The 13,275-nt window shown below is 36.2% G+C and overlaps 1 pseudogene; it reads right to left on the bottom strand.

The window, feature by feature from the left end:
* Nucleotides 1–9,453: 9,453 nt before the first annotated feature.
* Nucleotides 9,454–12,166, bottom strand: LOC109583889 (uncharacterized; annotated as a pseudogene).
* Nucleotides 12,167–13,275: the final 1,109 nt, after the last annotated feature.

Genomic DNA, 13,275 nt, shown 5'->3' with positions numbered 1-13,275 from the left:
ACATATACTTATGCAGACATTATATTTACTGTCATATGATGTGTTCTCAAAACCTACACCTATCATACTTGATGGCAATAAATTATCAACTATTTCAGGGTTGTAATATAATGCTTCAATAATTTTAGTAAAATAATATTTCTTAATGAAAAATTAGAACATAATCTATACAATATTTGAGTGTTATTACGTTCATAATAATCTATAGTTAGATGCCTTTTATTTTCCTTATTTAGTGCTATTCTTAACTTATCCATTTCATTATCCGATACTTTATGCTGTAAGAATTTATCATTCGTTACACGTAATATTGCGTCTCTATTCTCGTAATATCGCTTCAAGGAGTTTCGTTTTTGTGGCCCTGGATTTCATTGATAGCGTTCTTTTGATTTCATTTTTTGAGGGTTAGAATTCTTTTGATAATGATCTCTAGAGGCTTCCTTTTTAAAGTCTGGATTAAGAGTATACTTTTTAGAATAGTAAATTGAATTTAAAATTTTTCTATCCTAGCTTGTTTTTGTTGTACACATTTTAACATTTTTGTAATATAAGGCCTGGCTTCAATGCATAAAACTGCTTAGAATAGGCCTTTGCAGAAGCTATCTTATACTTTTTACTGATTTTATATGATATTCTTACATTGCTTTTGACCTTGTTACATTGTCTTATATAGTATGCTCTGGTATTTGATCTATTTTTATCTATAAAATCTTCCATTTGCTTTTTACAATTATAATTTTTTGCATTTCTTTTTAGTTTTATTCCCACTTAAATTAAATTGCTTTTCCTTTTTTTACTTCCTTTTTGTACAATTAACACAACCAAAATTACTCTTAACACTAAAACCAGAAATAAATACATGCACCACAAAACCAAGTTTACAGGATGCACATTATAATTGTGATAAACTCAGCTGCTATTTATCATTGTAAAACACTTATCTCAGTATGTTGTACTTTGAAAAAGAATGCAATGCAGTACTTCAGAAGCAGCTGAATAAAAGAGCTTGAATACTGAGCAGCTGTAAATTTATTTTTACTCTAATTTAAAAATGAATGTTAAATTTCATAGTTAACTTATTTACCTAATAGCTCTTAAAAGAACCAGTGCAAATGAGATAACCTCAGCAAAGACCAAGAGAAGGATAGAGCGAAAATATTATAGCAGTCTACAGAACAGTAACGTAGCTATGGCTATTTCGATTTGCGCATGCACATTTACTTTAAAAATGGCATGTAAAAAAAGAGGGGTATGATAGATGATGCCCAAATAATTAGCTTTGCAACTTGAACTCCTAATGAGATAATAAAGGCAATTGTCTTGTCCTTGACCCAAACTCAGAGGATTGATGTAAAAACCATGTTAAGCCATTCTCTAGTTTAAAACATTTCCATGTTAATAGAACAAAGATGAAAGAAGAAGAAAAAGTCTGAAGAATTTTGCAAAAAATTGAATTTGGGCTTATTCTCCAGAATTGCTCCTGCTACATTACAGTCCACTTTACAGTCCACTTTAAAGGTACTAGGAGAATCACTTAGTGAAGAGGAGCTCATCTAAGCCAATTATAAGAATGCAAGTTAACAGAGTTATAAGCTTTTGAAAATTATAAATTTGGCTGAAAATTTAACCTCAAACCTACATATAAGCTACTGCCTATAATAATAGACAGAAATCTTTATACAAAAAAATTTGTCATAATGTAGTTAAACAGTCTCAAGTAACACCACTATGCTTCCAAAGGAAACATCTAGTTTTGTTTTTATGAATAATGACTTCGAATGTGATTTTGACAAGTTTAAGGAGGAAATAAAACGGAACTGATTACTGACATGGTTGCCAGAGACCTTCGCCCAGCTGCTATTGTACAATGAGAAGGATTTCTTGCACTTTTGAATTATATTGAGCCAGGCTACAAGTTCTCTAGTAATGCATATATATAGTGTGTTATCTGGCAGAAACATGAAGTAGGGAAAAGAGCAATGATGCAGAGGTTAAAAAATGAAAATACTTTACTACCTTCACTAGTGATACATGGACCAGCTGTGCTAATGATGCAAACGTATCCCTGGCTGCACATTTCGTTGATTCTGATTGGTAGCTAGTTTCCTGTGCACTTGGAAGTAGTCCCTTTCCTGGACATCACACTGGGAGTCACATTTATGAGAAGCTAAAGGACATCACTAATACTTTTGGGTTTCAACAGCATTGTTGCCGTGGTCCATGATGCTGCTTCTCACATGGTTCTTTCTGGTGAAATGCTAGAAGATTGAAATGTACAAGTCTATGTTGCGCAGCACATTGTTTACAGTTGTATATTAAAGATGGCCTTTCTGTATCTGCTATTTGTCGAGCAGTTGGTGCTGCCAAGAAACTTGTTACTCATTTTAGACACAGTGCTCTTGCTGGTGATGCATTGAAAAAGAAGCAGTTGGATATGGGAAAGCCTGTAATGAAGCTTCAGCAAGATTGTCCTACATGCTACATGTTAGAACAGTACCTTTTACATGATCAGAAGCTTGCAAGAAAACAGATGGCCTGTTACTGCTGTTTTCTCGGATGAAACTATCACAAAACGGCAATACCATAATCTTAATTTCACTTGTAAAGTCTGGCTTCTTTCAGAACGTTTCTTTAAAGTTCTAGAGCCATTGGAAATTACAACTGTTGTTTTCAGCAGTGAAAGTCATATTTCATTGTCAGTTGTACTTCCTGTGGTATACAGTATAATTAGCCAGCTTAGTTCATCTGACAAGTCTATTGCTGTAAGAGTTTTTAAGGAAAAGGTAGTTGCTGGAATCAAAACTAGATGGAAATTGGATGAGATTGATGCCAATCTTTTCTTGGCCACTGCTACAGCACTAGATCCAAGGTTGAAATACCTAAAGTTTTAACTGAAGTTGAGCAGTCAAAAGTCAAAGATAATATAATTGAGCGGCGAAATATATTCAATTGCATTGTGCTACACCAAAGGCTGTGCCTTGTAATGAGCTACCACCACAGAAGAAATCAAAATCAGCACTGGATATTCTACTAGGAGAAAAGGCATCCGAGTTGGAGATTAACCATAGCAATAATATTGAAGTCTTTATTTTATACTGAGAAGGTGATCTTGAGGGATTCTGATCCGATACTGCGGTGGCAAGAAAATCACACTAGATTTCCTATTTTAGCACAAGTTGCAAAATATGTTGTGTTCCAGCTACTTCTACTTCAGTGAGAGGCTATTCTCAACTTCAGGTTCAACCCTTTAACACCGATAGACGTACTTGTACGTCAATAATATGAGGGGGTGTAGTATAATTGTTATTTTCTTTTCTATTCATAGAAATAAAACATTCTAGATAGCTTTAAAAGGTTTTCCTTTCATCTAAGATATGATAACATTGTCATAGACTAAAAGCACGGAATATAGGTAGAAAAGTCTAGTAGTGCGACCCAAACTGTTCAAAACGATCAACTAGAAAATGACAACGACAAAAAACAGAATGTTTAGACATACCTTTGGCTTATCAAATTGTCTAAAAGTGAGTTTAAAAGGCGAGCGACTCGATAGAGCTGCTTTGCCTAATATTTCAATGGAGAAAAGCGGTAGGTGTGGCCACATTTTGCTTAGAAACGGCTTAGCAACCATTGCTCCTTGACGAGTCACAATAGCGTTTCTACTTGTAGCATCTTCTCCACTGACTTCTGCCTCTTCTTTTCATATCCTATCTACTAGGTCTTGCTTAACATGATACAACTCTCTTTCCCTTCGCCAAGTCCGTGTAGTTAAAAAAAGCGGTAAGTATCCTTACAATAGACGCTGATTTGCTTTATGCTGCTTCATTTACTATTATACTTCTTCTATCTAAGGATGAACATCCCATAAAGGCTGCTAGCAAGTTTCAAGTCTCGCAGGACAAGAACTTGAGAAATATGCATTGCTAAACTAGTAACACCAGAAAGTTACTTTTAATCCAAAATTAATTTTGGTGTTAGAAGGTTAACCGTGTCAAAATTAAGAAGCTGTTTAAAACCAGATAACATTGATGCATTAACCTTCTTACATGCTAACAATCAATATTTGAAAAATGTATGCAGCAAAAGTAAATTTTGTAACGTTTGCCCTTTCCCTCATTTATCTTTACATTATTTTGTTGTTAAAATTCTTTGTATCATCAAATTCATAAATAATTAAAATTAATACTAAACCAATAATCAGGCGAAATAATTGTAATAAATAATTAATGTTATTAAAAATAGAATATTCGTTTGCTCATGAAACAAAACCTTTGGTAAGCAGTATGACCCATTTGTTCATGCCATACTATGCAGCAGCTCCAAAATAGATACTTACATTAATAAATTCAAAATAAGTGATGATATGACAATGGATAAGAAGCAGGGAGACATTTAGAAGAATCTTAAAGCAAATGAGAATATTGCTCCAAATGTTGGTAGTAGAGTTATTATTAAGGGATGCATTGTTTCTATACACAAAGAGAAGATCAATACTAAGTTGGGAATGGAACTGTTTAAAGTTGAGGCTGCAATTAGTAATATTTCCAAACAAGCTTTCAGATTGGTGTAATTGGAAGAATTTTGGCTTATGGTGAGCATTGGCAAAACTTATAAATTGTCAAATATAACAGTCAAAATGTATCAAAGAGTTTGACATTTCTCTTTCACACAGGACAGTACAATTGAAGAGAAAGATCAAATAGAAAGGAAAGTGTGGAATGAAATAGAAAGTCATACGTCTTTATTTGAAGGTGAAATAATAGGAATAATTTCATAATTCTTGCCCATTTTTTATGCAGCAGTAAAGTTTCCGAAATCAGTGATGTAATGGGAGAGTGTACAAAGTGCAAAACTCGTTAGAACCTTGATAGATGTCATATAAATTCTTCAGCAAAGCTTCTTCTGGAGTACGAATATAACGAGCAGAAAATAGTTAGCATTTTTGGAACTTAATTGAGTTTTTCAAAGAGCGAGATGGCGTAACTCATGACAAATTGATTCACTTAATGTTCTATTGACTTTAGAACCACTAAAGCATGAATTCATTGTAAAGAATGTGGTTGTCGCTATAAACAAACATGAATTTGAACTGATTAGTCTATTGGAACTACTTATTATGTGTTTCTGTAGAAAAGAATTGATCATATGTTTATAACAACACTTATCTTGGAAATAATTTTATTATTGCAGTATTGATTGTCATTATTGTACAAATTATGTTAATAAAAGAAGTTCATTTTTGGTATACAATAATAAAATTTGAGATTTAAGGTACTTTTGGATGAAATTTTACTATTTTTTTAATTGCTGCCATTTTATAGTAAAAAAAAAGTTGTACAACCTGTGCTATTTTTAAATTGTTACCATGCACAGTTTAGAAGTTATAGATCATTTAACTTTAAATTTTAAAAAAAATTCCTGCATAACTTTTCATACTTTATATGCCATCTTTGATCTTGTGTCATTTCTGGATACCTCTGTATATTATAAACTGGCGGGATAAATTATTTGCAAGGTGGGGTTAAGTTATGACGTCATATTATTGAAACCATTAATAAAAATGGCCACCAGAGTGTATTTCCTGACTATTGTTAATTTAGCTGTTTCATCTGGTGAATGCAGGCTCTACGAAGCTCTAAAGCTTGCAATCATGGCATAATGAAGGCAAACACTCAATCAAGTTTGTATGCAGTAAATGCTTTTGTGATACACTGATGTTTGAAAGTCAACAAAACTTTATGAGAAATTGCAGCCCATTTTGCAAAACTTGAAAAACTTTTGCCAAATGATGCAAGATACATCAATACAAAATAATATTATAAACACAATGATATTACTAAAAATTAAAGTACTCTCATCATGTTCAAGAATTCTTTACTCAGTTGTCATCCATTTTACAAAGTTTAGTAAAGTTTATTGCATCTCACTATTTAGAAAAAAATTGAAAAAATTATATATTGTAGAAAAAAAATAAAGAAAATAATTTGTGTCCTGAAATCTAAATTGCACTTTCAGCCCGTTGTACCTTAATTTAGGCAGAAAGGACAAAGATACTTCATCAAAAATTATTTATGTAATAATCATGATTCAACCAATAAAATTGATCTTAAAGCTTTTTAACACTAGATTACTAGAAAAGTTGATAATCGCCAAAGATGCAATATGTAGTAAAAATGAGCAACAAATTTAGTGACAACACAACATGATGAATTACTGAGAAAGTTCAAAAATTAACTGAAAATGATGAGAAATTAAGACTAGACATGTTAAAGAGTTACAGAAGTAAAAAAGGATAGATCACAACAAAGTACTATAGTTGATATGGAATGTGAGAGCTCTACAGCCTCATCTGTAAGTCCTACTAATTCTATGTTCCACGGTTTACAAAACAACAAGCATGATATTAAATCTCAGAACTACATTAGAATGGATGTTATTTCGTACCAATTTTGTATCCTTGGACAAAATGCTTCTTGTAAATGTAGAAGGGATAAACAGAGACCTAAATTATATTCAAAGGTTAACAACATCATTCCGTTAGAAATTCCCAATGAATTGATAGCAAATGCTTTCAATTCAATTATTATTATTACAACAATGTATTTCGGGATTATCACAAATTGAAGAAATGCTCATTTCTTGTATTTTGCCTATCGTATGCATTTGCCTATCGTATGCATTTTTAAACTTCTGTTGCATCAATTGGGATACAAAGGCTACAATAATTAATGTACCACTAGATATTAAAAGTTTCACAAATATTCAATACTTCATAATCCTAAAATTGTTAACTTTGTTTTTGTTTAAAAAGACCATTCTCGTAACACTAAATAAATTTTAGAATTAGGAAAACAGTGATTTTAAATGCGCTGCAATGGCTCTTAGGAATCATAAGTATTATTATGAAGTTAAAATTGATTTTGCAATGATCAAACAACTACCAGAAAATTCCAAATAGAATTTAATGAGGACAGATTTTTGCTTCACCACAATGGATATTTTATGATAAATATAGTAATACATTTATCTATCAATGGCATTTCAGAAGAGGAGGCTATGAGTAACATACCTATAAAGTCCATTGATTACCCATCCTTATTGAAAACACCAATCAATGAACTTAATACAGAAGGGTATATAAGTCGTGCTTTTCTATTTATATTACCAAATGGTAATGCTGATTTTACAGCTTCTAGAATAGGAGATGTAACTATTGGAAATTATTTGAAACATTTGATGTTATATAAAGACCAAAGATTTTCAAAACATCAACGCTTTAGGTATGATAATTTGTAACGATAAATAATAATTATTTTATTGTGGTAAATACTTTGGTCTTAATACTGAAATGAGACACCATGCACTTTCAGTCAAGAGATTTTATGCAAAGCAGAATGAACATGATGGGTACTTAACAGTTACAAAACTTAGCTGACAGTGGATTGTCCAAAAAATGTTTTTCAATTTGGTTCTTGTTTCTGAGAGGCACCAAACAATGTTGGTGCAAGCAGAGGGCAAATTTAATTACATTGGTAGATAATTTTAGTTTATCAACCATTTTTTTCACACACAGTGCTGCAGGCTTACAATGGCCTGAATTAGCACACATTTTGAATATTAATTCCTTATCCTTGCATCAAAAGTCTAAAGTGCTATTTGAAAACCCTTCTTTTTTTGTAGATTTGTATTTTTATCATAGAATAACTGCTTTCATGGATATAATTTACAAGAGTGTTAATATCAGAACTGAGGAAGTCCTCTTATTCATGGACATGCATCGTTAGAAGATCCTCTTAACACTGAATCAATTCTCTCTTCACGTGATGATAACTCATTAAAAAAAATTGATCTCCTACATTAACAGGTTATGTAACAACATTAATCACAGCATTTATTACAAGATGGTTAAGATTATAATAATGCATTGCCAGCTAAACTTCCATATATTTGTAATATTCCTTTATCTACTGTAACAGATGCTCATCAGGACATCATTGACCTTGTTGCTACTTGCCAATGTCAAACAAAATTTTCACATGCGTACTGCATTAAACGTAACAATAATGGTAAGCAAGTTTGCAGATTTGCATGCCTCAAAAAAATACATGAGCAATCTTTAAGAAAATATTATAATGAACCAACACTTACAACGATTTGTAATGATCCATTGATAAACAGCTACAATCTAATTTAACTATTCACTTGAGAGGTAATGTAGATATGTAACTCTGCATATCTAAACAAAAAGTGATAGAGTACATTACAAAGTTTGCTACCAAATATAAATCACGATCTAACACTATAGCAGATTTACTCTAAAATATTGAAAACTTGATTTATAATTCTTCAGTAGAAGTCATCCAAAAAATTTTGCTTCAAAGTAATGCTGATTATTGCCTTTACTTGGAAGTACAAGAGATATAATTATTTTAAGTTTAGACAGTTCATGACATATAGAGAATAATTTCAGCTAAAAATCTCAGGCAACTGAAGCTTCATTACTTGATAATTACATTCATCGTCCTTAAAATACAACAATGAATAACACGACACTTATAAGATTACATATCTGTCAAAGGACATGAACCTGTTTTGCAAAGATTGAAATGGCTCAGTCTGACACATCAACTGTGTTGTTTGTAGCTTACTCCAAGCTATTCCGGCTAAGCACTGCCTTGCCATAAGCAGATTTATCAATAGACTTGTGGTAGAACCGCTGGAAAACAGATTCAGAGCTCCAATCTGCTGCTTTAAGAATGTACTCAGTAATAATACCCCCTCTGGCGGCTGCTGAGGCAGAAGCTCCCCTAGTGAAGTGAGTTCCAAAAATAGAGGAATCAATTCCTGCTAGTTCCAAAGTTAAGCGTAGCCATCTAGCGATGGTACTGGAGGTTACTGCTCCGTGAGGTTTGATAAAAGACAGGAAGAAACTTGTCTCCTCCTTCCGCAATGGTTCTGTCCTTTCCAGGTAGGCCTGCAATGACACTACAGGGCAGAGTTTAGGGTTGCTCTGAAATCTAGGAAAGTGAAAATCTTCAATCCTTTGGCCCTGTCAGGATTGTTTTGAGAGTGTAGATGGCAAAAAAGAGACACCATCACTCCTCCTCCTCCATCCTATTTATATTTAGTTGAGAAAGTTAAGCTGACCTTGAAGGCTTTGTAATAGCCATCAGAAAAATAGTTTTAAGTGTTAGCATTTTTAACTGGAGGGGTTCCGCCCTTTCAATTGATTCAAGATAGTGAAGGACTGTCTGAACGTCTCATGTATTGTTATCTCTAGGAAGTGGGGGTCTAATTTATTTATCCCCCTTAGCAGCCGTTTAATAATTGGATGTTGTCCAACAACCATCCCATCAATCCTTTCATGGACGGAAGAAATGGCTGAGCGATATGCATTTACTGAATTATACTGGTAACCCTTTTGATACAAGGCCAGAAAATTTGCTACCTCACTTATAGGTCCCAAAAAGGGATCTGAACCATGTTCAGTACACCAGCTATGCTATTTTGCAAACAGTGAGTCGTAAAATTTATTTGTTTAGGTCCTCCAAGAGTGAACGATGAGCTCTGAAGCTTGGTTTGAAAGACCTTGGTGGCTAAAATTCTTCGTGACAGCTTCCATACGGCCAGTTGTGGGTAGAAGGGATTGTCCTCTACCCCTAAATTCGTTTGTTTTGGTAACAGGCATGGGCAGTCTGTCAGTAGTGATAGAAGCACTGAGTACCATGGTTGTGCTTTCCAGACTGGAGCTACAAGGACTATTTCCACTTCCTGTGCTTGTACCTTTGCTAGTACTAGTGGTATTAGATTCCAAGGTGGGTTGGCATAAGCCTTCATCCCACTCCAGTCCTGGCAGAGAGCATCTGTGGCCTCTGCAAATGGATCTGGCCGTTAGCTGAAATAGCGATGGCACTGATTGGTTTATCTGGATGCAAAGAGGTACACTTCCAGGGGGCCATATATCTCCTCTATCTTGAGAAACACCCAACGATCCAGTCTTCAATCTGATCTGTCCCTCATAGTCCTTGATTTCATGTCTGCTACCTTGTTTAATACTCCTGGGAGGTGTTGTGCTTGGATGTGAATGTTCCTCTCGAGACACCACATCCACAAATTTCGTGTTAGGGAAATCAGTTGTTTCGATACAGTCCCCCCTTGGTTGTTGATGTAGGCAACAGCTGTTGTGTTGTCTATCTTTAATAAGACTGATAGGTTAGTGTTCTGTTTCACAAAGGATTTCAGTGCCAGTGTAGCAGCTAAAAGCTCCAGGCAATTAATGTGGCTTGTCCTCTCTTCCAGAGACCATGGGCCACCCGTGTTGGAACACTGACAGGATGCTCTCTATCCCTCGGTTGACGCATCCGACTCTATCACTAGGTCTGGTGTTTTTAAAATCAAGGGCCTCCGTTCCATCTCACCATCTGTGTATCCCACCTGTGTAGCTCCTCTTTGCTGTCAGGGGAGAGTGTCAGGAGTGAGTCGTAATCCTGGTTTGCAGCTTTCAGTTCTGCCGTCAGGTCAATTTGGAGATGTCTGTGAAAGAGGTGGGCTGGCGGGACGACCTGGTTTGTTGCATTCATCTTGCCAATCAACCTGGATAGGGTGCGGCATGAGAGTCTCTCTGGCCCGCCCGAACTAATTTCCGAGTCTCCGCCCGGATTTTCTTTATCTTTTCTGGTGGTAGAGTTAACTCCAGTGTTACTGTGTCTACATTGAAACCTAGAAATTCTAGGGACTGAGTGTGTTCCAGGATTGTTTTCTCCTGGTTTATTGTGAAGCCTAAGCTTTCTAGGAGGTACACCAGGCCTGCTCAGTGGTCTTGTGCTTCCTCCTTGGACTCCGCCATGACTAAGATGTCGTCTATGTAGCATACTATTTACATCCATAGCTCTCTCCCTCGAGCTGCTGCTGGTCTCAGGGTCTTAGTAAAGACCCAGGGGGCTGACGCCAGACCGAACTGGAGCCATGTAAATTGGTTATTTGTGTTTCGCCATGTGAAGTTCAGAAATTTCTGGTGTTCTCGGTGAATGGGGATTGAGAAGTATGCATCTTTTAAGTCCATTTTCACTAGCCAGTCCCTCTCCTAAGGAGGGTGTTTAGGCTGTGTATCCCCTCCATCTTGAAATGAAGGGTGTTTACAAAGTTGTTTAGAGGCTTTAGGTTGATTACCGGCCTCTGGCCTCCATCCTTCTTTGGGATCAGGAACAGGGTGGAAACAAAGGAGTCCTATTGTGGGGAGTGAACTGTTATCACTGCCCCCTTTCTAAAAATTTTTGAATTTCCACATTTATCAGGTCCTCTTGGACCTTATTTAACTGTGGTTGGTGGGGTGGGTAGTCCTGATAAGGAGGTGAATGGAACTCTATCTGGTACCCATTCACTGTGTCCAGTACCCACCTGTCTTTTGTAACAACCTTCCAGTTGTTTAGATAAAGTGCCAGCCTTCCAGCTGGTCGACCCTGAATGCTTATAGGCCTCAGGCCTTTCATTGCAATTAAATCTATCATGGTATTGTTTAACAATACCTTTGAGACAACAAAGGACTGTGTGTGTGCAGTCACTGTCTCTGATTGTTCTGCTGTTCCCGGCTGTTGCGGGGAAGTGAGGCTCCGCCTCTCCATCTGGGGGCCCTCCCTCTCCACAAGAAGGGGCCTTTGCGAAAAAGTGGCAACTTGTAGTTAGTGGAAGGCGGCTTCTGTGTGGCAGCCCTAAGGGCTTACATTTGATCTGTAAAGTCTTTAGATCGTTTAGCAAAGTCTGTCCCAAACAAGAAAGGGACAGCTGTAGCAAAGTCCACATCATCCTTGAGGAGAGGTAGGAGAGACATGTTGAGAGACGTTATCACTTTTTCCCTCCTTAGTTGGGATATGTGTGAATGAGCATTACCAATCAATGCCAGGGATGCGGTGATGGCATCCGCTAACTGTTGAGCTTCGGGCATGTTGCCCTTGTTTTCTGTTTCTTGTATCTTTTCCTCAATGAGAGAAGTCAATGGAGCAGCAGCATCCATCACAAGTGTCTGTATACGTGCCAGTTCCCCGTCCAAGGATTTGGCATTCTGAGGAGCCTCTGCCTTCATAAAGGCATCCAGCTGAGGTGTCTTTGTTGCTGGCACTCTTGGTAGCTTATACCTCCTTCGGGTTTCCCATCTCTGGTCGTTTGACATGCTACTCGTGCAAGTCAGAGTAAGGAGATGGTGAGTGGGCTCCGACACTTCCATCGACTCCGAGTCTCCTTCTTCCTCTGCCTCCTGGCTGAGGGCTCAAGTGTCCCCGGGAGGCTCACTGCAATCAGCCCAATTCTCCCCGGACTCCGTCCGAGACCTCTCGGCCACCTAGATCTGCCTTTTTTGTCAGACTTTATATCCTCTACGTCTTTATGGAGATTGTCAAATCTATTGTTAATTCTTGAGCAGCTGCTCTAGAGACATTTTCCTTAGAATCCGCTAAGTAGACTATCGTCACACGTGGTGAGCTAAGAAAAAGACCACGGAAGATGGCAATGACACAGGCTTATATAGCATGGTAAGTGGGCGATGGGCAGTTCAAGAGTTATTAAACTTAGTTATTTAACTACAAACTAGCTGTGAGTTAAGAAAACTGGCCAAACACAGTTGATGTGTGAGACTGAGCCTTCTGAAATATAATTGAGGAAGCATTTAGATGCAAGTGATAATTGTCCTAATAACCATTATATGCCATGATCCCTGCATGTCGAAGAAATAGATCAAGTGTATGAACATGATTTCTGTGATAATGCAAATGTAATGATAATTGTTAAAAAAGATGAAAATATTGTTGCAAAATACTTTAAATATTCAGAAATTGTTTGTGACAGGATAGGCAATCCCGTTATTTGTAGTAATAAGGATACTGAATGTAGAAGTATGCTCCATATTTGACGCAATGCATCTGTTCATTATCCCTTGTTGAGATGCCTTTTAAAACACTTTTATGTTGCTAGAAATGCCCATTTAACAATAGTTATTATTGATTCTTTCCTTGCTGATGGCGATGTAGCACAATTGATAAATTAATAAAGCCAATTTGATAATGTGTATTATGCCATTAATGATGGTAAAGATGACCCGTTTAGAATGCCAAACTTGGAAACTATACTTTATTTTCAGTATACAGATGCTATTGATGAAATTAAGAAAGCATTGTCTGATCAGGCTGTTAATGCTTGTTGTAGATGTGAGAGGCACTGAAGAAAAAAAATCTGTCACTGAAGCTAAAAATTTAGATACTGATGTTTCGAATATCCTATTAAATA

This window comes from Amphimedon queenslandica, unplaced genomic scaffold (genome assembly GCF_000090795.2).
Source record: "Amphimedon queenslandica unplaced genomic scaffold, v1.1 AMPQUscaffold_13272, whole genome shotgun sequence".
Classification (NCBI taxonomy): domain Eukaryota; kingdom Metazoa; phylum Porifera; class Demospongiae; order Haplosclerida; family Niphatidae; genus Amphimedon; species Amphimedon queenslandica.
The sequence above is the reverse complement of the archived record's forward strand: the minus strand, read 5'-3'. Positions and strand labels throughout refer to the sequence as shown.